We start from the raw sequence: 27,965 nt of genomic DNA on the forward strand, positions 1-27,965 counted from the left end.
GTAATTCCATCTACCTGTCTCCCGATTTCCTCATCTATTACATAGATGTAACAGTAGTGACCAGATCACAGAGTTGTTTCAAGTTAATTAATTTTTAGTGGCTCCAAATTGCCTTGTGGCTAGTTCTTATAAAGCCCTTTGTAAAGTTTCACACTATTCTTCATGGAGACCCATTTGCAATCCACTCTCTTTGGGAATTAAAGGTTGCATTGCTACTGTTTCTCCATCTCACCCCCCCCAAATAATTCTCGAGCTCTTAGCGACATCCTCAGATCTCCCTAAGAGGAAATTAAGCACAGTGCTGGGATTTCCCTCACTGGGGTTATCTCTCACTTGATCAAACCCAATCTACATCAACATCCATCTGGATATGTCCCCATGGGCACCAAGGCTGTGCTTCTTGCAAATCCCACATGGAAGGTTGTGTTCCTCCACTTTGATAAAACTCTGACGGATCAAGTCGTGTTGCACATCCATCTTCATAATTTTGCATAAATAAGTTTCTGTGACTACTGTTCATAGTATGAGGCTGAAAACACTGAGTGATAAAACTGGCAGGAGTGGATAGAGAGAGTAGGGGTTCTATGACTATAGTCATAGGTTCTTTTAAAAGCATATGTCATAAATAGAGCTCTGGAGTCTTGGTACTCTGACCTTTCTCCACTGTCACCGTGAAATGAAGGTCAGGCTTATCATCAAATTTTCCCTTGTTTGGTCTGCCTCTCCTAGAGTTTATCTATTATAACTGATTGAAGTTAATACTGAAAAGGTAGTGAGGAAAGAACAATGCGTAGAAAAATAAGTAGAACCTCAAAAAACGCTGTGACCCTTAAGAATAAATTTCTCATTTTAAAAGAACCTTCAACTGAGGAATATATTGACAGAATTCACTACCTCTTCATAGAAATTCATATTCACATAAATTATGATGCCAAGGCATAGGATTTGAAATCCCTGAGAGTTTCCCATAAGAGGCAGACATCTTTACATTTGTTTACCCTGTTTACTTTGTTTATCAACTGTAGTCCATGAACTCGTGGCACCAGAATCGCCTAATGGTTAAAAAGTACACCAGACAGGTGAGCCTCTTCTGGACTCCTCAATGAAATCCCACAGAGCTGAGGCACAGACTCTGGTTTTAGTGCATCTCTATTGAGTCAGATAAAACGATGCTATGAACCCTGTCTACAGCTCCACACTGTCCCCTTCAGGTGGGCTAGGGATGCATGCCCAGGCCTTACTTTACAGTCTGCTGTTGTTCTGAACTAAGGGTGCAAAGACTTGAGTGTGGTACAGTTCACATATTTTTGCCTAATGGTCATAGACACATGAAAGTCTGTTTTGCTTTTTTTCTTTTAAAGTCCTTTTTATCTCTGATCACAGCTTCCTTCGTCCTCCCCCAACAGACAGGACCTCATTGTGCATGTTGGTGTGTATCTTTCCTCGCAACCCATGTCATTGTGTTTATACCTTCCTGCCTGCTCCCTGCTTCTAAGCTTGTAACAGTTGCCAGTCTCCAGGACTCCTTCAATCCTCTTTGAGTTGTCAGGGCTGCTTGCTGTGGGTCCTTCAGTTGTCTCCAGCTCCTGCCAATGTAGTCACCATAATCTGCTTTAGGCAGACTCGCCACTTGCTGTTTCACTGTGAAGGCCTTGTGCATGCTCTCACCTTGTAATCTCTTAATAAACCTGGGCTTTGAAGACATGCTCACTGATGGAGTTTTCAAGCTTGCTGGGAAACAAGTATTCAAGAAAACCACTATTCAGTGAGAAATGACCTTAAATTATGTTATGGAGCGAATTGTATCTGGGTTTCCTTCAATCATGTTACTCAAGCCATGGTTTAGGAGTCTTTAAAAATATTCTTATGGACTTTTGATCCAAATGTTGATTTTCTTTTATTCACATTTGACATGTAATTATACTGCCTTTCTCTCTGGAGCCATTAGCATTTTGCAAATTAACCTAAGTTACTAAGAAAGTACAACAGACAGTAACAAATCTGCCTTTACTAATACAAAACTTGTACCTCTTGCTAGAAGTCATATGTCACAATGAAATATCCACTCAATTCATAGCTCACTGTGATGGATTCTGAAGTATTGGTTTCAGGGGCTCAAGAATAAAATACTGTGCTTGAACCAACTCTTATCTAGTACAGATATCAGGAAAGAAAATCACTTTAACTGAGTGTGTGTGTCTCCGTGTTTTTCATCCTACCTGTGATAGAAACTTATTCACTTGACTTCCAAGCCATAGGGATACGAACGGTGACATTCTCTCTTTCCATGATAATCCTCATGGTAGGGCTAAGTTAATTTATGCTGTTGAAGAGAGAACGAAAACCATTAGCATATCATCAATATATGTGCATCCAAAGTAGAGGGCCCACCATCCACATAAAATATCCTGTCAAGACTCGCTGAATCTAGCAAATTCTGGACGAATGATGGGGGCAGGTGTTTGGCAAATATTGATGCTATACAAGATTTATAATGCTGTGTCGAAGGAAGCGTACAACTTCCTTTGAACTGTGTCTGTTTAAAAGATCCAGCTGGGCATCCAGAAATGCCAGCCACTGAATATGATCTTTCAGGTGGCTCAGGCTGTTTCACCTGTCAGCCTGCTGAACTGGTTTATAAATGAAGCTCTGTGTGCTTGCCGAGCATCTGCCTATCCAGTTCTTTCCTACAGACCTCGTTTGCTCGCTCTTTATGTTCTGGTCCGAGGACTTTAACTCTACTAACAGTGACACTCAGAGTAGGATGCAGTACTTCTGGGCTCTTTGAACATCTTACACACACACACACACACACACACACACACACACACACACACCACTTAATTTTTTCTGTTATTTCCCTTTTATTCTCCTTAACCCCCCTTTTAACTGAATATCATGCAAATTTCTCAATATTTTCATTTTTGCCTTGTTTGTACATTTCAGTTTTAATTTTCTTTTAAAAATATAAATTATTCTTTGACAATTTCATATATACATGTAATCTATCTCTCTATTTTATTTCCTGTATATGCATTTCATCTGTACACACATATACACACACACGCATATATATGTATATATAAAACATGTGTGATGTATGCAGTTGTACATGAACATGTATATGTGTGTACATGTATGTATGTATGATGTCTGGTGTCTTCCTTGATTTCCATTCTAATTACACACAGACTCTCACTGAACCCAGAGACTGCTTGTACCAGCTAGTCTACATAGCCAGCTTGCCCCGTGATCCCGATTTTTTGCTCTGAGTGCTGAGATTACAGGTGAACACTGTGCCTGCCAGGCTTTCACTTGTGTTCCGAGAATCAATCTCCATTCCATACTCTTGAGCAGCAAGTATCGAATCCACAAAGCTCTCGCTGAAGCCTATCCATGCATTTCTCTCTCTTTACAAAAAAAAAAATTGACATGAATCAGTATCGGACTGTATGTTTGTATACTATGTGTGTGCTGGGTGCCCGTGGAAGACAGAGGAAGAGGGAATTGGATGCCCTGGGACTGGAGTTATAGATAGAGCCATCATGTGGGTCCTGGACCTCAAACTCATCCTATGGAAATGCAGCCAGTGCTCTTAACCACTGAGTCATACATCCAGCCCTGCATGGCTGTATTAGCCCTGGCCTAATCAACAAATCATGCAATTATTGAATACAAGACAAGAAGATTATAAATGGCTTTTGTACTTTAAAAAGCCTGACCCCTGAAGCATGGTGAGCTTTCTTATATGTATTCACGGGATTTTGGTACTTTAGTAGGAAGTACCTTTAGCCTGGACATGTGATCCCTTCCCCTCTTTCTCTTGATTTCTTTAGTTTCTATCTTGAAAAATTATAAATTCAATACTAAAGAACAATGGCTATGATTATACATTTTTGCACACTTCTCGTATTTTTCCCCATATCAACATCCCCAATTTAATTATCGCACACTAATTTTAAAAGCATCTCTCCGATATTATAGAATATAAAATTATTGAGAATATGAAATCTCAACTAGTATGAAACTATAGCCATGTGCTGGCTAGTCTTAGGTAAGCTTCATACAAGCTAAAGTCACCTAGAAAGAATGAGCACTGTTGAGAAAGCCTCCATCAGATTGGCTTGTGGGCATGTTTGTGGTCTATTTGATTGATTGATGATGAAAGAGGGAGGGCCTCGCCCACTCTGGGTGGGGCCACCCTCAGACTGGTGATCCTGGATATTAGAAGACAGGCAGATGAGCAAGCCATGAAGAACAAACCAGGAAGCAGCAACAATATTTCTCTGTGGCAGTGGTTCTCAGCCTGTGTCAAAATCCCTTTGGCAAACCTCTATCTACAAAACTATTTACATTATGATTCATAACAGTGGCAAAATTACAGTTGTGAAGTAGCAAGAAAAATAATTTTATGGGTGAGGGTCACCACAATCTGAGGAATTATATTATAGGGTCTCAGCATTAGGAAGGTTGAGAACCACTGCTATATGGCCTCTGTGTAAGTTCCTGCACCCTGAGTTCCTTTGATGATAATGGACTAGAAGCTTCGAGATGAAATAAATGTTTTCCTCCCCGAATTGATTTTGGTCATGATGTTTTATCACAGCATTAGAAACATTAACTAAGACAACCTATAACTTTCATGCATTTAAAAATTATTCATTAAATAAATATATGTTATTAGCTATATGCTATATGTGCTATGAAACTTATTAACTCTCAACAAATACAGTGTGGTGTGTGCAGATTTTTTTTCTTTTGTGTGATGCTAGGGCTTGGGTCACACCAGTGAAAGACAACCCCATGATCAATAAATACACTTGGAATCCAGACATGTTATCAATTTCCAGAATGTTTTCAGAATAGTCCGTTTATGAAGTCAAAGAATGCCTCGTTCAGATGAAATGGTGACCTCGCAGGGAATGCTACCTCTTCAGTTGTGTGTGCTCAGTAAGTCGGTGTGGCAAGGACTCAGAAGCTAAAGAATTTTCCTCAAAGCTTAGAAAGCAGTAAGCAACAAAAGTCCTCTAGTGGTTTTCAAAAAGAAATCAGGAATTTAGGTCTAATGTCATGTACTATTTAATTTTGCACCGTGTGGCTTTGGAGCAGTTGAGTATGGACAATCATTCACATTTCTGTTGGATTGCAATGACTCATGAGTGGAGACATTTGATAAGAAGGAAGGTTCATTTCCTATATCCCTCAAGATCATCCAAGAAATTCATGAGATGTGAAGAAGACTGTACTTGACTCACTACTAAATGAAAATTTAGTTGGTTAAAATTTTTCTACATTAATTTTTCTCCAGGACTTGTTCATTTTTCTTGCAAAGATGATTTTTCTATGGCATGACTGTAGCTCTGGGGGTAAAGAAACTAGGCTACCCTATTTTGTAAGTTACTGAGCAATGGAGGTAGATTTAGTAGTTGAAACTAAAGATTCACAAGCAGATAAGAAAAAGCAAAAAGAACCAGTGTAATTAAAAATGAACAAACAAACAAAAATCCCTGAAACATAACAAGTGTATTAAAGTGGTCATCAATGCACCAAGGATGAAAGCCCAATACACATATTTTAAAGTTATTTAAGACCAAATGAAAGGAACACACCACAAGTGTTTGGTTCATTACTTCTGAAACTGTTTGAGCTGAGAGTGAAGATTTTTGGAGAAGAAACTCATATTTCTGAATTTTAATATTCAACCCAATTAATGCAACTTAAATAATACTTATGTAATGAACATTTATTATGTATTTTTTGTTACCACATTTAGTCCTATGTACTTGAGATATTAGTGAATAAAGCAGGCAGGCTTCTGTCTTCATGAAGTTTACAAGTAGATTGAGGCAGACAGAAATAATAAACAGCAAGTAAATAGTATGTTATAGGAGAATTTGGTAGGTATTATTCAAAGTAGGACAAAGGACACTGGAAACAATATATATATATATATATATATATATATATATTTGTGTCCGTATACACACACACACACACACATTGTGGAGAAAGGCATATCTGAGGAAATATTGGGAAGAGGATAAGAGGATGGAGGTATTTCCACAAAAGTCTGTTACCCTAGTTTTAAATGCAAATTCTTTTATCTGATACAGAATATGTATTTTGTAAAGTGACATTGATAGGATGTTTTCTGATTCTGCTCTTAACACTGCCCATGGTATTGGACGGTACTTAAGGAGGCACTACAATGAGGACAGCAACTGTCTTTGGATATTAGTTTTATGACTCTTGTCTATACTTATTAGGTACAGATAATTTTGAGCAAGATGTCTAAAAACAAGTAGGCCACAAATTACCAGACAGCAAAACTTCTTAAAACAACATGATATTTATTTCAATATATATCAAGCATAGACCTTATGTTATCTATAATCTTGCTGTTGTAACCTCTGAAAATGGTTTTCTATTCCCTTGGTCCAGAATGCCTTACAAAATCATGCAAATCAAGAGGTTCAAATTGCCAAGTTCACTCTCTGGACATCCTGAAATGCCACAGGCCATCAAGGGTATGCTTATCAGAAAAACCACTAAGTACTAGAAAGATGTCACTTCAAAGATCAAACGAGTCATTTCTGGATATGAATGTAGATTGGTGTACCCAGGTTGAACATTAGGGTTCAGGCTTGGGGTTGAGGGTCCAAAAACAATACTAAATCTTTGGTGTTTATGTGTAAAAATGCTGAGAGTGCTGATCACGGGGGTTTGGACATGCATTCTCTAGTCACTGAGTCACCAAATGAACAAAGCACCTAAAATTGAACTTCCAGAGCTCATGGTTGGATCAACCTACATGTGTAATCCCTCCCCTTGCCATATGTGATCTAAAGTATTTTCAAAGTATTTTTGTCCTAACATAACCTTCATTAACTATATAATAATTTCTTAATTTAAAATTTCAAATGTAGTATATTTTAATACCAACAGAAGACAATCCTGCTCTTTCTGGTCATTTAAGAACTTGTGGCCTCTTGCTAAGTGCTTTGCAGAATTCAAAGGGAATAGGAGAAAATCCATATTTTAAATAAGCGTAAATTATACAGTAGAAATCAAAATACTGATGTTATGGAAATGTAAGTAAAATATGCTATTCACATACAATGCTTAGTATAAACAATAGGGAAAGCAATATGGACCACAAAGATGACTTTTCTTGTCTTTGAATTAATTCATCTGAATTAAAACATCTAAATAATGTTATTTTCACATTGACCAATTAAAAATCTTTTCCGTATATAAGAATTGTATAGATATCATTCTCATTACAGCCTCACTGCTCCACTCCTCCTCCTCCCGTGTTTTATACCACTCCCGTTCAAACTCATGACCTTTTCTTCTTTAATTGTTATTGTATCAGGAGGGAGAGAGGAAGGGAGGCAGGGAGGGAGAGAGAGAGAGAGAGAGAATTGACTACTATCCAGTTTAGGACTAGCTACTTGGGATTGGGCAACCAACCAGGGGATCATCCCTAGAGAAAAATTATGCTCCCTCTCTCAGCCATCATTAGTTGTCTGTAGCCCTTTATCTAGGGCCTCAGGAAATTTACCCCAGCCATACTGGCATGCCATCCGGTACCATTATTAGACACATCTTGTTGAGGAAACCATACTTTTAAGACCTCAGGCATTCAGCTGCTTTGTCCTATCCAGGAGGAGGAGATCATATAACACTATAACTCAGCAGGTCATCTGGCAATGACAGTCTTTCTAGCCTCTTCTGGAATGCTCTCCGAGCCTTGGGTAGAGCGTTGCAGGGTAGATTACCAGTTATGACTGGGCACCCCACAGACATTTATTCTCTGTTCTGATCAGCCCTGGATCTTTATGATGCTGCATTCCAATGGGACAGGAAACTCCTTTGAGAATTCCTGAGAACTACACGAATCTATGGGTGTGAGGATAAGGATTTATAATGCAGTTAGAAATTAGATTCATTTAGGGAAATAGCAGGAATAGACTCTCCTCAAGGGTCTATGACTCTCCTGCCGCGGGTAGTTGGCTCGAGCTACACAGTACCAGGCGTTAATTTCTTCCTATTAAGCAGTCCTTAAGTCTAATTAGACAGCTGTTGGTTAGCCCCAAAATAAAAATGTTGTTATTGCACCATTGGGAATATCTTGCCAGGCCAGTCATTTTGTGATTCATAGGCTGTGGAAAATCACCCCTAATATCTCTAGTGAAAAAGATTTTGATTGTCACCTCTCCATCCTTACACACACACACACACACACACACACACGTTGGCATGAACACGTGTACACACACACACATACACACAATACACCTGGACTCTCAGTTTTTACCTTCATTGTTTTAGATAACCCCAGGGAGATTTATATCCTCATATCTATGAGAAAGCTGGTAACTCTGGCTCAATTTGATATTCCACTTTCATAGTTGTAAAAACACCAATGCCAATAATGTCAGGAGTCCCAGACCCCGGTGGTTAGGCTGGTTAAACAAGATAGATCTGCGAAAGGCAGTTGATCCATCTGATTATCAGACTGCCAAGAGAAGAAATATTGTTGATGTGATCACCCAAGGAAACCAGGCTGATGCCTCTATGTGGAAATTTGGACGCAGGCCTCGGGACTCAGCCTTCTCCTCTATAAACAAAGGGTGTCCAGGGTGAGGCTGGGCGATTTCTGAGGATGCAGATATGGATTAGATCAATCCCATAGAAATGAAAATTTTTTGAATATTTATGAAAGCAAAATTAGCTCATGATCAAAAATGGGGAGAAACATGGCAGAAGGAAATGAAAATCCATCTTAATTGAACCGAAAGCACAACATAAATCTGTCAAGAGAGAGAGTTTTCTAGAAGGAGAAGAAGGAACTGTATTCTTTTGTCTCCAGATTTTCTCCAGTGTACTCTTGTTCTCTCTTCCTGGCATCTCCCCCCTCCCTCCAGCCCCCACCCCCTTACTTTTTGTTTCCGGTTACCATGGTGATACTTCCTCTCAGCAACCTTCTTTGCAGCTGGCCCTTTTGATACACAGAGAATTTACTCCATTTATTGGTTCAGGGTTCTGACAATGCTTTACCAATTCATTTACTACCATTTTGCCCAGGATGATACAGGAGAAGAATTATTCTACAGTTAAGTCCCCTACATAAAGTGCCCTGGATGACAGGGATATTCAATTGTTAATTTCAGTTGCTAACATAAAGCAGAGACAGATTGTGCCAAACACTGAATTCCCTGTAATGGCCTTCACCTCAGGGACTGCAAAGTCCCAGCCCTCACACTGGTTGCCACCTCCTTTTGTATGGAACCAGAATAAAATGATTGCGCACAGATATCACATGGCTAGCTTAAAGAGAAACAGTGCCAAGCATGTATTTATATTTACAAAGGCTTTGAATTTTCCATAGGAAAATACATACTAGTATATGCATTTCTTTAATAAATACCTTATTTGGGACATAAATAACAATATATGAGAGTTTTAAAATATTGTTTTCATCTGTCAATGACAAAACCTCAAGGAATATTTAGTACCCTTCATATAGATAATAAAAATTCCAATTAATGATCTTTTACTTATCCAGTTTTTTATAGCTTAATTTGCCTGTAATCCTATATTCCTAAAATGGGTCTCTCTAAGCCTGCCCCGCCCCCCCCGTGTGTGTGTGTGTGTGTGTGTGTGTGTAACACAAAGGAGACCAGATGATGACATTCATAGGCTTATAGACTCGAGTCCTGGGGACACATTTGGATGGAGGCAATTAAAATGCCTGTCAGGCATTTGGTACCAGAAGTCCCCGTGGCAAACCGCTAAATCCTAAGCCAGAGGCAGCATCCTTTTGTCAGTGAATGATGGCGGAGCTGAGGGGCTTGTCATCATTCTCGAAAATTCTAAGCCTAGTGAGCTCTCTCTCCCTCTCCTACTTGCCTTATTTTCCTTTCAGCCACTGCGGGGACGTTTTCTAATTTGCAGCTTCCCTCCCCCCCCCCCCCCCCCCCCCCCCGCACACACAGACAGGAGCTGGTGGCTTTCAGACTGCGTCTGTCTGGAGCTAGAGACACAGAGCACAGGGAGTGTTCTTGAAGGAGGGTTCTGCAGCAGCTCTTCCAGACCCGATTCAAGGGGCATTGCTGCATATCTACCGGTAATGCTTTCGGGCTTTTATAATTTATTTTATTTTTAATCCACTTCTTCAAAGGATCTGCTTTATGTGGCCGGGGATTACTGTGTTTTAAATACGTTATTGAGCTTAAAATCCAAGTGCTGCATTTGTTGTGCTTCAGACTCCGAGGCGTAAATTTATTATCCGGCTATAAAGGATGAATGGACTCATTGGTGAGTTATGATTTTTGATATTTATCTGACAAATCTATACGTATATATGCGTTTTCTTTTGTTTCTCTAGATTCTTCAGCGGGGCTCTAACACAGGGAGCGCTGATTGGGAAGCATTCAGTCAGGAAATTAAAAGGTACTGCATGATTTATTTGGATGTTTAAATGAAGGGAAATTGAGAAAGAACTGGAATGCTTTTATTTAGGTTTTTCCCTCCCGGTTGGTCTTTTATCCCAGAGTGGATCGTCTGATCTTTGTCTATAAGATGTAGGAGTTCTTATGCAGATTTCACCATCAGACAAGGCTATTTTGCATAGAAAGTAGCTATAAAATATATGCCTTTTGTGTATGTTGCAAAGTATTAAGAAATATCAGCATACCTAGCTCATCTGTAATGTTTGGATTTTTGTCATTGTGACAGTTAACAAAATGTCTGAAATATGTGTATCACAAAGAAAATATTTTTTGAACTTAAGAGAGATATAATAAAAATTGTTTTATCTGAAGGTTTCACATCGGTCCATGCTTCTTAAAAATATTGTAAGTAAAAGGTTCACCCTTTGTAGATGGGAAGAGCTTTGGAGACCGAAGCCCAGGGATGACTCAGTGTTGTTAAATTTGGTGAATAAAATATTGTCATTTCTTTACAATATCTTTAGTATACAGTAGGAAATATATTTAAAGTCAGAGATGGTTAATTCTTAAAAGAGCCTAGCATCATATGCTTTATTCAGAATTAACAGCATAAAAAAAAATCCTCTCTTTTGCTATGAAAGCAGTTGAATCTATTGATCCGGGCCTCATGCCTTACATGAAAAATAATAATTTTAAAACTTAGCATCAGGATGTATATTGATTGGAAAGGACTGTGGTGATTACTGCCTGCTCTTTAATTCTTTAACATAATCTCTGACTTTAACATATATTCTTTCCCACGAATCCTATATAGCAGTCATTTACCTAAAAAAGAAAGAAAGAAAATGGAAGACATTTTCTGCCTTCCTGAGACACGACAAATGCCATCCTTTAAACCTTTACTTGGCATCTCTATAGAATTCTCCTTCAAGACTGTCAGTTCAAAATATTTCATACCAAAGGTTTAGCTTTCCAAAAACTATACTAAAAAAAAAATGGCCGAGACAACCACCATAAGAACGAAAGATCCTAACTGTGTGAGGGTACACTATGAGTCGGAGTATTTACAGCAGCAGTGAAGGGAGACTAGTGCACTGTCCTTGGTTAATTTTCTCTGCAATGTGTATTGACGAGTAAATTTATTCATTCCACAAGCCCTGCTGTAGAGCTGGCTTCTGTGGGTAGTTCCAGTACAAGAAGGGATGCATGAACCTGTCCGCAGGCTTCCAGAGCGTAGGCTGAACCATGCATGATTTTGAACAGGAGAAGGAATATTTTTTAAATAAATTAGTGTGCTCTCCAAAGAGATGCCATGCTATTTCAGGTATGGCATATGTTCTAGAGGACTAGTCAAGTGAAATGATTATGCATTTTCCTTGTCTCAGAGATTCTTCAGGAGAATTATGTATGTAAGCCTCAAAAAAGACTCATCCCCAACCCTACCCCCTCGCATGCTGTAAAACTATAGATTATTCTTTTTAGAGGCTTCGCTTAGAGTAAATGAAAATACTTTGTTATGTTTGATGCAAATTGTCTACTTCTTATTTTTTTTATCTAACCAAATCCCTGCAGAGCACACACACACACACACACACACACACACACACACACACACATGCATACCGCATGGTATGATTCCTAGCTTTCAGATGTACTCAGAAACTTGTCATATTTATTTTGAGCTTAGGGGTATCTGCTAATTTAAGAAGATGAAATTATCACTGTCCTATTCAACAAGAAGGCTGCAGTGCACTGCCAACATGAACTGCTCAGCTCCATTGCAATTGTCTAGGCATTGAAGAGGTTACGTATGACCACCAAGAGGCCTGAGTCGCCTCCTTCCCCATGACCATTTTGAAATCATCTATGGTGTATGCCGATGGACTTTCTGTAGAACAAACCTGTTTGTTAAAATAGCTGTTAGTGAGTCAAATCCAAACAGGTTTGACTGCTAGAGATGTAAGGCCGGTCCAGTGCCATGGCATGACTAATCAATATTGTCTGAACAGTTGTTAACTCTTTTCCTAAATTTTCTTTCAGTCATATTTTAGCACACAAAATAGTGGCTGAACTACAACAGTTTCTGTTAATATCCATATAATTACTTAATTTGTAAAAGAATAAAATTTGGATGTGTGTGTCCTGTTAATAATTATTGTTTTTAACCATGGTGTTTGAGCCCAGAACTTTTTTGAGCTACATCTCCAGTCCCTAGCTAGAATTATTAGATAAATTATTTTGGTAGAAAAGCAGAGCTATGTGTGAAAATTTCTTAAGATTATATGGAAAATTATTTTTCTGGATATTAGTTAAAGAGGAAATTTTTTTTCAGTTTCACCAGAAGGAGAGAAAAAGGCAAACTGCAGCCCGGGCTTTGCTTATGGGCACCTCCCACACAATATTCCAGACTCCTCTCTGCTGACTGCACTTTGGGTCTCCTGCCAAGCTTCTACAGTAGCAGAGGGCTAGAGGATTTGATCTCTTGATTTCTCTGTAAGGGCCATACTAGGGATGATATCATATGAGCAAGAGAACACTGAAAACTAGATTACATAAGCAGGGGTGGTGGCTCTAATGAAATCCAAGAATTCAGGTGGCTGAGGCAGGAGGATTGCCAGTTCCAGGTCATAGTGTGTCTAGGACAATAGAACCTGATTTGAAAAGCAAAAATAAAACAGGGTTAGGGGAAAGGGATTCTGATTCTGTATTGCTAAGGACTCTGTAAAGAAACTTCTAAAATCATAATAGTTGTGGCGAGTGTAGTTTATCGATGGCTCTTGTGTGTGCTGATTAAAACTATAATTTGTTACTGGCAACTGTCTTCCTGACACCATCTTAAGCTCTTAACACTTGATGTCTGGTTTAACTGTCGCTGCAATCCTCAGACATAGATATAGTCTCCATTTTACAGATGACTGAACTGAGGCTCCGACAGTATAATTTCTGATTCTGGCCTGAAGCCCTCATAGACATTCATAAAGATTAAACATTTCCAGAAGATTCTTTTGTGTGCAGTTATTTTCTTAATACTTTACTAAATATAATACAAGGCTACAGTATTATCAAAACTATACTTTGCAGATTCTCATTTACATGTATTAGAAGTATGTATCCAAATCATTGCTTCATTCAAGTTCTCATATATTAAATACATATAATACCCATGTTTTCATCTATTTTACATAATATATTTAATTAGAAATCCTTACTTCAAAGAAAGCTGGCAGATCAACACAGAGGTTTTTAAGCATTTCTCTTATCATCGTCATGGAGTTTTGTATGATCTGTATACGAACATTTGAGAATTCAATGGTGAAATACCACAACCCCTATCATATTTTGTAAAGGCTGATGTTTGAAGTCATCACAAAAGTCTCACTAGCTGACATAATGTATACTATTGTGTCGTGGATGTTGGGAAAATATCCAAACTCAAGGACAAGTGACCCCTAAAAATCACCAGAGAACTAACAGATACATGGTTTGTATTTAAGACCCTCTCCTTGTGAAAAAGCAGCTCCTGTAGAATAGTCCCTAAGGTCAGCGGGTGCAGGAAAGCAGGACAGAGAAGCACGTCAATCCTCTTGTCCCATTCCAAAGGTGTCATTTCCTCAGGGGCTTCATTGTATGGAGTATATGGAGGATGAGGCATTAGGGGTGGAATCCAGGAAGGATGGAATTAGTCAAGGAGGAGTCTGCATTGGCAGAGCTTCAAGAAAAGCAAACATTAAAATAAGCAGTGAAGACAATGGCCATGCCTGGGAAGCAGTGAAGGACCTCAGAAGTTCTAGAACGTAGGTCAGATCAAGGAGACTCTTGGAAACAAAGAGGGGAAGGGTATTGGATACTACGATGCTATACCATATGAAATTATTATTCCCCCTTTTGAACTGCAAAATAAAAATGTCATATAGACGGACTTGACAGAGTGGAAGATACTTTTAAAGAACATGTTGAGTTTTTACTTCCTGCTTTGTCTTTGTGTGGTTTCATTCTTTTTCCTTTGGATGATAGTTCTTTTAAACAGAGGATAACCGCCCAAACTATTTTCAGGTTCTTTATCTTGCAGCTCAGTTTAAGACTGTTGAAGTGAGCGTGTTGTACAAAGCATCATTGTCGGTGCTGCCATACAGATAAAAAGGGGTCCAAAGAACATTTGTTGTAGCTATGGAAAAAGATCATGGAAGTGAGAGATGCTTCTGAGCCCCAGATTGCATTCAGATACATCAGCGGGACGACTGTTGGGAGAAGTAAAAGACAGACAGATGACTCAAAAATGCCTTCAAAGTTTAAATTTCATAAAGGACTGACTTAGAGAAATGTGTCTGAGTTCTCTTTTTGTTGAACCTTGCATTTACAGAAGACACAGAGCTAAGGGAGTAGCTCTAAAAGCTAATAAATGCTAAGGGAGTGGAAGAGGGTGTGTTAAAAGATGAAGATGAGTGGGTGGGGCATGGAGGGTTAACCTGAGGGTGCTCTGGGGTAGGAGAGTGCAAGATGGAGAGAGAAAGGTCTGGAGGCTGTGGGTGATGTTACCAAGGAAGCAGTGAGAGCAGAAACAGAGAAAGAGGGTGAGCGGCACCCTCACTGCAGATGCAGACTAAGACAGGAATTGATGATGGGGAAGGAATAATTAGAAGACAAACAAAAGTAACAAAGAAGTGTAGAGTGAATGTGTTAGAAAACAAAATTAATACTTGCATTCCTGAGAATAATTCGGGAATAAAAATTTCAATCTACATATTATAAATCTACATTTTATATCAGAAAAGGAATGATGCTCTCCTATAATCTTAAAATGTATAGGTTGTGGTGAATCCTTGATAAACATTTTATTCCCCTTTCATTTTATTGCATTTATGGAATTGGAACCAGGGGATGCATAATTGAATTTTGTCTTTTTCCATTTATCATTATCTTAAGAACTTTATATTTTCCTCACTTGAATAATTTTCTGACACACAGACATGATTACCTTTATTAACCAATCTTTCCACAACCATCATGACGCTGCAGCAGAATCATTTGTACCCCACCCCTGCAGCTCAAGTGACTTCCAAATGGTGTTACCAAAAACCAAAGTCACATTCCATAATCCTAAATCCTTGACCAGGTATTATATGGAGGTTTCAAAATGTGCCTCTGGTTTGTCCCATGAAACAGTATATGAGCCTCTGTTAATACCAGTAAGTTTGTGGTACACACTTTCATTGTAACACTGCTGTTGATCAATTATACTCACTTTATGGGTGAAGGGACAGAAACCCTGAGGTACATATTCTAGTTCTGAATCTAAGCCATGTTGCAAGCCAGCCAAATTATGTGATAGACACAGGAACTTATAAACAATATGAAAATATGCTTAACAAGCTATGGACTCAGAGGAAAGCAAGATAAAATCAGAGGGAGGCAAGGAAGCAGTATTAGAACTCAGTGGGCTTTGGTGCTTGTTAACATGAGACTATTCAAGAAAAGGGTTAGGCAGATCGAGAGGAATAGCTGCATGTACAAGTAGAAAAAGAATATATAAAAAGGTGCTAATAATATGGGAATCATGACAGAAACAAGTATTTGGGGCTGGGTAGGAAGACATTGCAGATTAGAGTAAAATAAAGTGGGGTGTTTCTTGTCATAAAGAAATGATGTCAAGACTTAGAAATAATGTCTAGACTTTCTTCTAACCTGGAAGGCAAATTCACCCACTCAGACAATTAATATTTTTTGCACTCTAGACTCCATGTTCTTTTCCTGGACTATTCAGTTTCCTTCTAGAGGAAGAAATAGCCAGTGGGCTAACAAGTAAAATTCAAATATTGCTGCCATGGCTACTTTGGAGAGCACAGGTTCTATGAGGGAAAGAAGAGATGCTAAGAGAACAGCCTCTAAAACTGAAAAAGCAGAAGTGAAGAGAAGGGGGGAGTCTGAAGTATTCTGTATTTGGACAAGAATCAAGTTACAAGGTTGCTATAACTGCATTCTTATTTATGAGACGTTAGAAGACAAATACTCATCTCCTCAAGAACAGAAATTATCAGAGCCACTGCCACAAACCAGTCCAGTGTGAGCCCTTGCTTTTGTGTAATAAGACTCCATACTCCTCAGCCTCTCTGAGGTAAGGAGAATTGCCTCCCATCACTCTTGAGCTTTTGTCATTATGGCCCATTGTTTTGTGAACAATCCATTAAACCAGCCATAATATGCTGGTAGCATTTCATTCTTCCTGCCCGTGATCTCTGCTTATTACAACATAATGAATTCCTGTGGTTCACGTTTGGGAATGTCATTCTATATAACCCTGGGCCAGTCTCTGAGCTGCAGTTCTCTATTCCTGGATTCCTAAGTTATCTGAATTTCTTCCTTGCTCAACTTCTCAACCTGTGACACATGACCCCTTTGGGGATTGAAGAACTCTTTCACGGGAGTTTGTATATCAGATATCCTGCATGTGATATTTAATTTACATTGTCAAAATTACAGTTATGAAATAGCAACAAAATAATTTTATGGTTCGGGGTGGGAGTTACAGGATCAGGAAGGTCACTGGCCTTGCAGGTCAGCCCAGTGTCCCCTTAGCCAGTTCCATTATCATCCTTCTCATGGCAAAACGTCCAGAGTCTGCATCCTATCTTTTTCCACCCACATCATTTTGTTTGTCTGTCTGTTTGTTTGTTTGTTTGTTTGTTTGCTTTGCATCAGGGTTACTGCCCCCTCCTGGACCCTCCCCCATAGCCAGTCCCTCTTTACCCTTCCCCTTCTCCTCTGAGAGGGTGAAGCACCCTACTGCAGGTATCTCACATCCCTGCCACATCGAGTCTCTACGGGGCTAGGCGTATCCTCTCACAAGGCAGCCCTGCCAGGGAAACACAGTCCACAGACAAGCAACAGCTTTAGGGACAGCTCCCTCTCCAGTTGCTGGGGGAACACATGAATCTGAGCTGCACATGTGCTAAATGTACTACCCACATCTTAACGCAAGCTTTGGTGGGTCTTATAAGGGCCACATAGAACTCTTAAGATTAGTTTCTGGTATGTGGAACAGTCAGAGGGTAGAACAGGAGGGACTATAAAATTATTAAATAAAAATTTTAAAAAATTAAAAAAAAATAGTTTCTAATTTAAGGAAAGAGCCGCTCACTAGTACTCCATAAAAATAATTTCTCAACAGGGGAGCGTTTCATGGGTTGAATATACTCCTTTGAATAGTCCTTTCGGTTGTTATAGGAAGATGGCTAAGTATTTATGTCTATGGGACTAGAGACATAAGGCTCAGTAGGTCAAAGTACCTAGTGCTCTTGAAGATGACCCACTTTTGTTCAAGCCCCACATAGCAACTCACAATCACCTGTAACTCCAGGTAATCAGCTCCTTCCTCTGGGCTCCCTAATATCCTGTACACAGGATGCATGAAAACTTATTCAGGCAAGATACATGCATATAAACTACGCAAATCTTTTTAAAGAAACCTCTGATGCTCTGGGAGAAGGAATCTTAGCTTCCTTCTTGCTGGGTTACAATGGAGTTTTCCCTATAAGCATCAGGAATCCAGGAACAGTGATTTCATTGAGTCCTTTCACACAATATAAAAAATCTTTAACATATCTAAACAAAACAAGCCATCTGATAAATAAGACTTGTTCACATAAAAAGGAAGCACAGTGTAAGTGTGTCTGCTGAACATCAGTAGCACTTTTCCTTATTAGTAATTGACATTTTTTTCACTGACTTAATTTTATTTCTAACCATGCCTTCACTAGGTTTCTAGACTTAGCACTTCTCTTTGGAAATTTGCTAAATGCTTAAGCAGCCTGATTGGAACAAATAATACCCTAGAATCTTGAGTTTAAAAATTACAGTGAAATAGCAAGTTAAATTCAAATGAAGAGAAGTCAACAAATTGATCACATTTTTTTCCCAAGAGTTCTCAGGAAAGATACTTGAAAAAAGATGGAGTCTTAGGCACCTTTGTACCTGTTCTGTCCACACAAAATGCTTTTGGACATTAGCCAAGGGAAGCAGAGAGAATGAGGTGTGTGTGTGTGTGTGTGTGTGTGTGTGTGTGTGTGTGGTTGTGTATGTATGTGTGTGTGTAACTGTGTGTGCGGTTGTGTGTGTGTGTGTGTGTGTGTGTGTGGTTGTATATTTGTGTGTCCCAGTTAGTCTTTCTATATGGACAGTAGTGGTGGCCTTTGAAGCTAAAACTGGAATTGTTTTTCAGGATTTGAATTGAAAGGCCTTTGTCAGTCTTAAATGATTAAACATTTTAAAGTGGCAGGGTATCACTTCTGATCTCTCTCTCTCTCTCTCTCTCTCTCTCTCTCTCTCTCACACACACACACACACACACACACACACACACACACACACACATACACTCACAGGTATATCCTCAAGTATGAATCAATTGTCTTTCCTCATGGATTCTGTTTTAGTCTGATTCATATGGTTTGAATTAACCTTTTTAAAAATTCCCTCTCAGTGTTAATGACCCTGGATTATGACCACTAAAGAAGACGGATGTACATTGATCTCCATCTGGCATTAGTTAAAACAAAACTAGTCCATTTAACACATTATAACCAATATATTTTTATAACATGTAGGAGCTGAAGAAATAGTATAGTGGTTTGGGGTTTTTTTCTTTCTCTTTTTTTTTTGAAAGATCTTGTTCTTGTTCCGTATCCAAGATGAACAATATATATATATATTCTTATTTTATGCAAGTTTTAGAAATCTCTAGCTAATCAGAAGCACTTGTGACTCAACACAAGGAAAAAAAGATACAATCTGTAGACATTAATGCTTCTTCCCACACTGTGTCTAAGTGCTTCAGGTTAGCATACACTTTAGTGTACTTAGAGGTGAATTTGAGATATTGCAGACTCTGAAAAATGAAAGCTTAATTAGGCTACCTAGTCTTAAAGAGTGGGTGTAGAAATCTCTCTAATAATTGACAAGATTAAGTTGGTAGTTAAGAAATATGGGAAGTAACAATAAAAATGTGAAGGAAAAAAGCGTTCAGGAAGAACTCGTGATCCCATGCAAGTCACTGAACTGTTCAGAATGTTGTACTTTTCATTTCTAAGACAGTGGATGGTCCAAAAGAGAAGAACAATAAACGCTACATGATGATCAATCATACACATGTATTGTATGTTTATATGTACAATTCTGCTCTCTGTGGTATACTCATGAAACACCAGCTTATACATTGTTGGAGCAATGTATTAGGATTTCAAGGAGAAAAAAAAATAACCCTCTGAACCATATTTTAAATAGTGCACAATGTTTTCTGATGTGCAGTATCCCATGGCTCACAGCAGTCTGTGGAGGGAGAGAGGTGGGCTGTACTGTCCTGCTGGTAGACCTATTGTAGATGAGGAACTCATAGTTTGATGCATCCAACATACGCTTGCATACTCTACTGGAAATGAATCCCTGGGGGTGTGTATATTTGCTCAGAACCAAAGACTGAATTTTTCATTACTTGGACAACCAAACCCTGCTCTGTGTGTGTGTAGGCGCGGGGGTGGGGTGGTAAATATATTGATGTAAAATAAAGTAAAAAATCTCTACACTAAATGCATTACCATCTCATCCCCAATGTCCCTGCTTTAGTATAAGTTCACACATCCAGATGACATAACAGTAGATGCTCAATCTGAAACTTTCACAGGAACCAGAGGAGACCAGTTGGAGCTGAGGAAGCAAAGGAGAAATATATTTGGATACCAGGGAAACATGCTCACCGTGCATATGTAGTCCTATAGAATAATTTTTAAAACACAAAAACAAAAATTGTTTTAGAACACAGACCGTGGAGTTGAGGAGACCTGGCCTGGATCCCCGTTAATCCTGTCACTCACCGGCTGTCTTTAGGAGTGTTGTTGGACCTCACAAACCTCACTGGGCTCGTGGAGAACACAGAGGTGACCAGTTCTCCTACCTGAGGCATCTGCTGTGGTACTTAAGTCCATCAAAGTGAAGAAGATCTTAGGAAGAGCTAGTATCACTCAATTTCAGGAAGCAATACTACAAGCAAATTTAAACAATAAAAATAAGAATAGTGTGGTGGAAGTATAGAAGTTGAAGAATTATTGAGTAGAAATTAAATGCAGAAAGAAAAATTATGAGTCATAGCAACTTTTAAGGCATCATACTGAAGATATTTGTGGATGATAAAATAAATGCTTTCCCTAAATTATTAACACATGATATCTCTAATGATAACCAATAAATAAATAAATTTATTGACAGCCGAGCAAACATCGTGACAGACAGTGTAAAATACATCAGCGGGACTCCAGTGAGACGTGAGTCTGTATGTGACCCCTGTTTTTTCTCAGTTTGCAGTGGACCTTGTGACATAAGATAATTGACCTTCAGGACCTATACAAAGGAACATAAATAGAATATGTTTGTCATTTTAAAACAGGTATTTTAAAGGTATAATTTGTATTTGAATGTGAGACTATGTCTGCCTGCCGTGGGCAAAAGTGGGTGTCAGATCCTCTGGAGTGGGAGTTTGAGAAGATTGTGAGCTCCTCAACTTGGGTACTGAGAACCAATCTTGGGTCCTGCTGAAGAGCAGAAAGGGCTCTTAACTCGTGAGCCATTTCTTTCCAGCAGCTCATAGCCACTCCTAAAAGAAAAGGGAATGAGACTATAAGCGTCTGTGGTTCAAGCATTAGAGATGCACGTCACTACGGTAAGCCCTGCTTAACTGACCTGTGCACCCAGCATTTCAAAGTATATCTGGACAGTGTACTAATCTAAAGCAAACTCTTTCAATTTCCTCCTCTTCCAAGAGGCTGGTATACTTGATGTAGTCCTTACCCTATGGTTAACATAACTCTGATTATTTTCACTCAGGATACCTGCTCTTTTATTCCTTTACTGTAACAAGAGGGTCACTCTTTGGTGGGTTTCCAGAACACGCAACCATTGAAACTAGAAGTTCCAGCCTTCTTGGAAAGGATGTGTGGCCATATGACTAATTTCTGAAGTTAATGTGGAATTTACAGCAGCTACTTAAAAAGATGGAGTCCAGCATTCGTCACTCTTTTGTCATGCCTGCTGGTGGGGATACAGATTTAGTAGCTGGAGCATCAACACACAGTTTCAATTAGAGATAATCTTGTAAGCAAAAGTCAGTTTTAGTTACTGTTCATTAGAGTTTTCCCATCATTTACAGCCTAACTTATTCATATTTAATAGCGTTGAACTTCTATTTGCTTTTGAAAACTTTCACGCATTATTGCTACTTACCTGAGTAGCTTTCATCTTAAAAGTATTATTACTAGCTGGACATGGTAAGCATTTCCCTAAAATTTCATCCTTTGTAAGGCAGAAGCAGGAGGCTGTTAGGCACCAGGTCTGACAGAACTGTATCAAGAAAGACCATATCAAAACAAAATACACCAAACAAAACAAAAATTAAGTCTGATTTCTAAACTGTACAAATTCAGTCATTCGCTATGTCTTATCACTTCTAAATTTCAAGCATGCTTCAAACTCACCTGCTTTTTCTTCCCACAAGGATGGGGCCGGAAACCTTTTTATACATCCCCCAAACTCACTCTAAAATCAAAAATCTGCACAGGGCTCTAGGCCATCTATGATCAGCCTCTGCTGTTGACAGATCCATTGGAGTTTATAACCCTGGAGATGGTGCACTTTTCTTTCATTCATGTGTTTTTTCCTCACCTTCCCTACTCCAAGCCTTCTCCTTTATGCAACTCTAACCCTACTCACTGGCCAGATTTCAGATTCTGTGACTTAGCTTTTTCAAATCTTTTCTATCATGTTTGCACCTTGGAGCACTCTCACATCTGAACCTGTCTCCCATTATCAGATTAACATGTGTCTTCTCCATGAGCATGGGACCTCCATGATAGTTCATCTTGCTCCTCACTAGATTCCTCAACTAGATTCCAGAGCGTGGCTCGGAAAACCTTGATGACTTACAAGACTTACTAACTTACTAATTTCTTCTCTCTTCTCCTCAAAGGCACCTTTAACATCTCAACCAAAGTTCTCCTCCTCACAATACAACCCTTCTTTCATCCTATCACAGCCCTGTATATGCCCTTGCCCTCTAGTTGGATACTTCTTCCTGTGACCCGCTGAGAGCCTTATATATGTGTTGACAGTATCCTAGGTCATCATTACGAAGTCCTAGAAAGTACCAACTCTTAGAAAAGTTTTGTTGTAGTAATTCCATACATTTAAAAATCTGTTTACTGTAATCACCTTCATCTTGCCAAAATTGGAATCTCTGGAAGCTGAAGTAGAGAAACTACACTTTTTATAAGCAGAATACAAGCCAAAAATAACAGACGTGAACAAGTGCAGTGAAGTACCCTTGAATTCAGATCCAGAGAAAACCGCTTATCAGCTGGGAGGTGCTGGGAACTTATCAAGCCTCCACTGTGGGAAACAGGAATAGTATTGCCAACCATAATAAAATATCGAGAGAGTACATACAGATAATAATCCCATCAATTATGATTATTATATTCCAAGTTTGTATTTTACCACCCCCCTTCAGCAAATAAGGCAATGCATAGATTGTTGTGTTGTTGTTGTTGTTGTTGTTGTTGTTGTTGTTGTTGTTTATGCTGTTTGTAAGCTGAATGATAAAGTTCCAACATTTCGTTGAACAAAAGTCAGACCTGTGTTAGGGACTTGGAAGCACTGAGACTTTGCTAGTTGTTCTCCTTTCTGCCCACTCCACCCACTTCAAGAAAAATAAAATGACAGATGGAAAGCACTAAGAGGCAAGATGGGGTTATATATGGTCCAAGGTCATCAGCAAGGCCTGGGAACTGCATTCATGCTAAATTACACCACCTGAGGCCCCTTGAGTGTCAGTAGATCTGTCTGAATGGGGTGTTAAGAGTTCAGCTGTCCCCATGAGGCTTATCTGTACGGAAGATTCTGCTGAGCCGCCTCTGCTCTTTCACAGTCCAGATGACCAGCTGCTCTCAATCCTCCCAGCGGGCTTAACAGGATCTGTCTTCGCTATAGAATGCTTCCAACCATCTTCTGCAAGAATGTGTTTCAGGTAGCTTTTCCTCCTGCTAGAACCAGTTATTCCCAACACTCCACCTTATCCACTGCCTCAAAGAAAGACAATGACTGAGGAACTCTTTGCCTGATCTTTGTCTCTTGTCTCATAAATTCTTTATCATTCCATGTTGTAGAATAAAATGTGGCAGATTTCCTTGTGATGCCAGGACACCTAGGGTGAGCACAGAGCCAGGAGCCAGGACTCTGAGTGACCATGAATGCAGCAGCCAGACTTTGTTTCACATGGGATACTTACTTCACAGTTTCAGTATGGTGTTGTCTTAGTTAGGATACCATTGTGAAAGACACCATGAACAAGGCAAGTGTTATAAAGGACAACATTTAATAGGGGCTGGCTTACAGGTTCAGAGGTTCAGTCCATTATCATCAAGGCAGAAGGCATGGCAGCATCCAGACAGGCATCGTACAGGAGGAGCTGAGAGCTCTACATCTTGGCATAAGGGCAAAGAGAAGACTAACTCTTAGGCATCTAGGAGAAGGGTCTTAAAGCCCACCACTGCTGTGACAGACTTCCTCCAACAAGTCCACAGCTACTCCAATAAGGTCACACCTCCTAAGAGTGCTATTCCCTGGGCCAACTGTATTCAAACCACCACAGATGTCAGCTCATCACTGGAAATCAGGCTTGTGCTTATATAGCTTTGTCTACTGATTACAGTTGCCCTTTTTTCACAGGCTTAGATTCTTATGTAGTGTTTGATGTGTAGGCGTGTCGAATTACATACATGTCTATCTATTGTATATTCATGTAGGCAAATGTAGAACTAAGCATGATTTGTTAAAAAAGCAATAGTTCACCTTCGTTCAGGATTAGTTCTGCCAATGACAGTTGTAGGCTCTCCACACAAAACTTCAATAATAATTACCCCATAGATTCATGAGAAATTAAAGCTTATGAAAGTTGTCAGACTTATAAACATAGGCAGTAAATGTAACAATATAATCATTCTTATTTTCTAGCAAACACTAGCCATAGTTATAGGTGGTTCATTAGTTTTCCAATGCCTCTCCTTTTCCATCATAAAAATGCAGGGTTTCACATCTTTGAACATTTTTGTAAAGTGTTTCATTGTTTTCTACATCTTACAGGGGAAAGAATTCTCCAAACACATTTTATACTGTAAGCCTATGAATTTTGTACAGGCCAAGTTGGAGCCTCATGAAAGACTGTTCTGAACAGTGAGCGCCTTTCTTTAGAAGGTCTCATCTCTTTGATATTTACTGGGTCATGGTTTTGACTGTAAATGGCTTCATATCAAGTAGTATTTGACAAGCTTGAGACATCTGTCTGAAAGTCATCAACCTCCTTAGCAGGATTCCTGGTGCTCTCACCAGGAATCACTTATGAACCTAGCACCTATTTCTAGATAGCAGGGCAAGCTAGAAATTCATCTCACGATTCATTAAATTCATGAAATTAACCATGTTGACCCAAACAGACAGCAATTCACATTTATGCAAACCACATTGGAAGTTATTTCAGTTTTGCCATAGTCAGATTATACTATGGTTCTTTGGAGACCCCTAGATCTCCTTGACCCTTTCAGGTTTGAAGAGAGCTGGCTTATGTTCTTCTCTGAGCTCCTTAAAAGATCTGCATGCTGTTTCCATGTATGCTTTTGGTAGAAGAAAGCATTAGTCACCAATGTTAGTAACAAGTCACATATTTATTTCTGTATCCATATTATTTTTGCTGACTCTTCCAAGCGATGGGATTCTGAGCCTGTAAGTTTCCATGAGAAAGTCAAGGGAACAATGTAGCTTGAGGTTTGCCTCTAGAAAAGCTTCTGAAATCAGATGCAATATTTAATCAGCAGATGTGCTGTCACAATTGACGTGAAGAACTCTGTACCTTGCACACATAGAGTGTGCTTGAAAAGCAGATATGTGCCAGCACTCTTCAGATCTGTTCTTAAAAACCAATGATAACTTTAGCCTCAACTTCTCTTTACAGACTTTACTCAATTTTTAATTTACTCAATCTTTAATTGAGAGTTGGTAAGAAAAGTCAAAAATTCTGGCTTGTTTGGCCCCAAAAAAATGGAACATAGAGCATGGTCCATCTTCTTTTAGGAGATGTGTTTTAGATGGGTATTGTTTGTGCATATTGCACACAAAATGTATGAAAAAAAAGTCCTGATGCTGAGAAGAATTCATACAAACCAATAACAACCTCCACTCTGAAGTACTGTCAGTTACAGGAGTTTGGCCTGTACTCCTGGAGAGAAAAATAGCTGGCTTAGTCAGACTGACTGTGCAAACAAGACGTGGGGCCAGGATTTGGCTTATTGAAAACTAACGTATAATGTAGGTTCTAAAATGAGTAGATGTCAGTAGGTCAAGGGCACCAATCATTGCCAAACAGGGCTTTCCTACATGCAACATGCCTTCACATAATCACCATGTCATTTGATGTCCATACTTGAGGAAGATGGAACTCAGTGCAAAGAATCAGTAGAATGTGCATACGCATAGAACAGTGTTCTTTGTATCTTTTTTAAGGAGGGAGAGGGAAGCAAGTATCGAGTAAACACAGAAATCGGTATTTTCAAAGCTTACTGCATGGTTAAGCAACTCTTATTTTTTTTAAAGATCAATCCATAGTAATAACGTTTTATTTCCAGGAACCTGTCTCCTACATGAGTGTTTCATCTGCATGCGTGTCTGCACTGTGTGTGTGCCTGCTGCTTGCAAGGTCAGAAGAGTGCATTAGGTCCCCTGGTATTAGGATAGTCAGGAGCTACAAGAACAACCAATACGCTAAACCACTGAGCCATCTCTCTAACCCCACCCTCGAAGCAAATGTTAACATCCTAAAAGGAGTTTCATCAAATCTCTCATTCCTGCATGCATATCTGTATCTTGTTGTTCAACCACATAAGAGAATTCATGGCTTTGCATCTGCTTGATAGAGTCTCCGTGTTTGGACATGATACAACAAGACTCTTAGGACTCTCTCAGTGTTTGTAAGAAAATGCACAACTGTTCTTAGCAGTCTTAGAGTTCATCTGAGAGCTAATGGCCATATGTGCAAACAGAAAGGAAGAGATTAGGAAAAGTTCACGTAATGCCAAGATAAAACCACAGATGGCCTGTTTTGGGTGGAGAGATGATTGTGCAATTTTAGTAACAGAGTATAATAAAGTCCTGTTAGATAAGCATTCTGGCTTATGGAACTGCAGGTTCTCATGGTCTTCTGGGTGTTTTGTTTTCCCTCCTTTGATGCCTTTACGAACAAGCTAGAGTCTGCCCAGCAGGATGGAGCAGTATCAATGAGAAAATTATAGATCACAGAAAAGAGGAACAGACACTTGCCCTTTTAGAAATCATACGTAGGCTGGTGAGCTGGCTCATCAGGTAAAAGTGCCTGTTGCCAATCCTGATACTTGAATTTGAGCCCCGGGACCAACATGATTAAAGAAGAGAATTGCTTGTTGTCTTCTGGTGTCCACGTGTGTGTGGTGACAGGCTCCACACCCCCAAATTTAATTAAATTTTTATTTTAAAGATCATACTTAGTGTTTCAAGAAGAGACTATAGTATTTACCCATTCTGTACCCTTGAAACAAAAATACTGTGTAAATCCTTATCTTAATCTGCATTAATCTCCATAAGCTGATTTAGTAGTTTGGCTCTTGAGGTAACTAATGACAGTGCTATAGGAGTGCCACGAACTGTCTACAACATCAGAAATACAGGCAAAAAGAATGTTCCTGCTCTTCAGAAAACGATTAGCATCTTTTTTGGAATATGAATACCAGTAGGTAAGATATAATTTAAACTCAGAAAAGGGAGATCCTTCTGCATGTGATGTTCTTGCATTCTTATGGAAGGTTTTGTAAGATTTTACCAGTTGTGGTAGTCTGTATAGTGGAGAGTCATTAGAAATTTTCCGTCCTAGGCACACAGGCAGGCCTAGCATTCTGCACACAGCCTCCTGTCTGTGGAGAGTCCACTGTGAGGCGCTTTTATTACTTACACTAAAATAACAAATAATTATCTCGCTATAAAAGAAATACTGATAATTATAGTTTGCCAGGCATGTTGTAGAAACAGACAGGAAAGACGAAGTGTTAGTGTTGGCAAACCCCAGAACAGAATGCCTCTGCAGACTGGAATGAGCTCCCATGCCTAATGGCCTTTCCATACAAATGCTACAAATTCCAGGAGCTGTTGAAAGACTTGATGGTTATGGTATGATCAGGGGATGAAGATTGTAAAGCCTCATTGAAAATTCCCACTGTATTTAGTGCATGTGGCAGTTATATGGTTGGAGAACGGGAGGATGGAGGGAGGGAGGAGGGAAGGAAAGAATGAAACGACAAAAGAAAGAAGTTTATGTTAACACTGTAGTCCTGTCCCTATGCATACAAATCTTGTAAGAAATTAGCATCTATCCTTTTAACTTGGGTACATGAA

At 39.2% G+C, this 27,965-nt stretch overlaps 1 protein-coding gene across 55 annotated transcripts in view; it reads left to right on the top strand.

Moving 5' to 3' along the window:
* The window catches only part of Map2 (microtubule-associated protein 2), a 258,236-nt gene that overhangs the window by 119,608 nt on the left and 110,663 nt on the right, over positions 1 to 27,965 (top strand). For 31 of the 55 annotated variants that reach the window (XM_087564816.1, XM_087564831.1, XM_087564821.1 and 28 more), the window contains 1 exon segment: positions 10,394 to 10,458. The gene's annotated coding sequence lies outside the window, so the exon portion shown is untranslated. 55 annotated transcript variants of the gene reach the window in all.

Source organism: Rattus norvegicus, chromosome 9, assembly GCF_021556685.1.
Source record: "Rattus norvegicus strain SHRSP/BbbUtx chromosome 9, alternate assembly SHRSP_T2T, whole genome shotgun sequence".
Classification (NCBI taxonomy): Eukaryota; Metazoa; Chordata; class Mammalia; order Rodentia; family Muridae; genus Rattus; species Rattus norvegicus.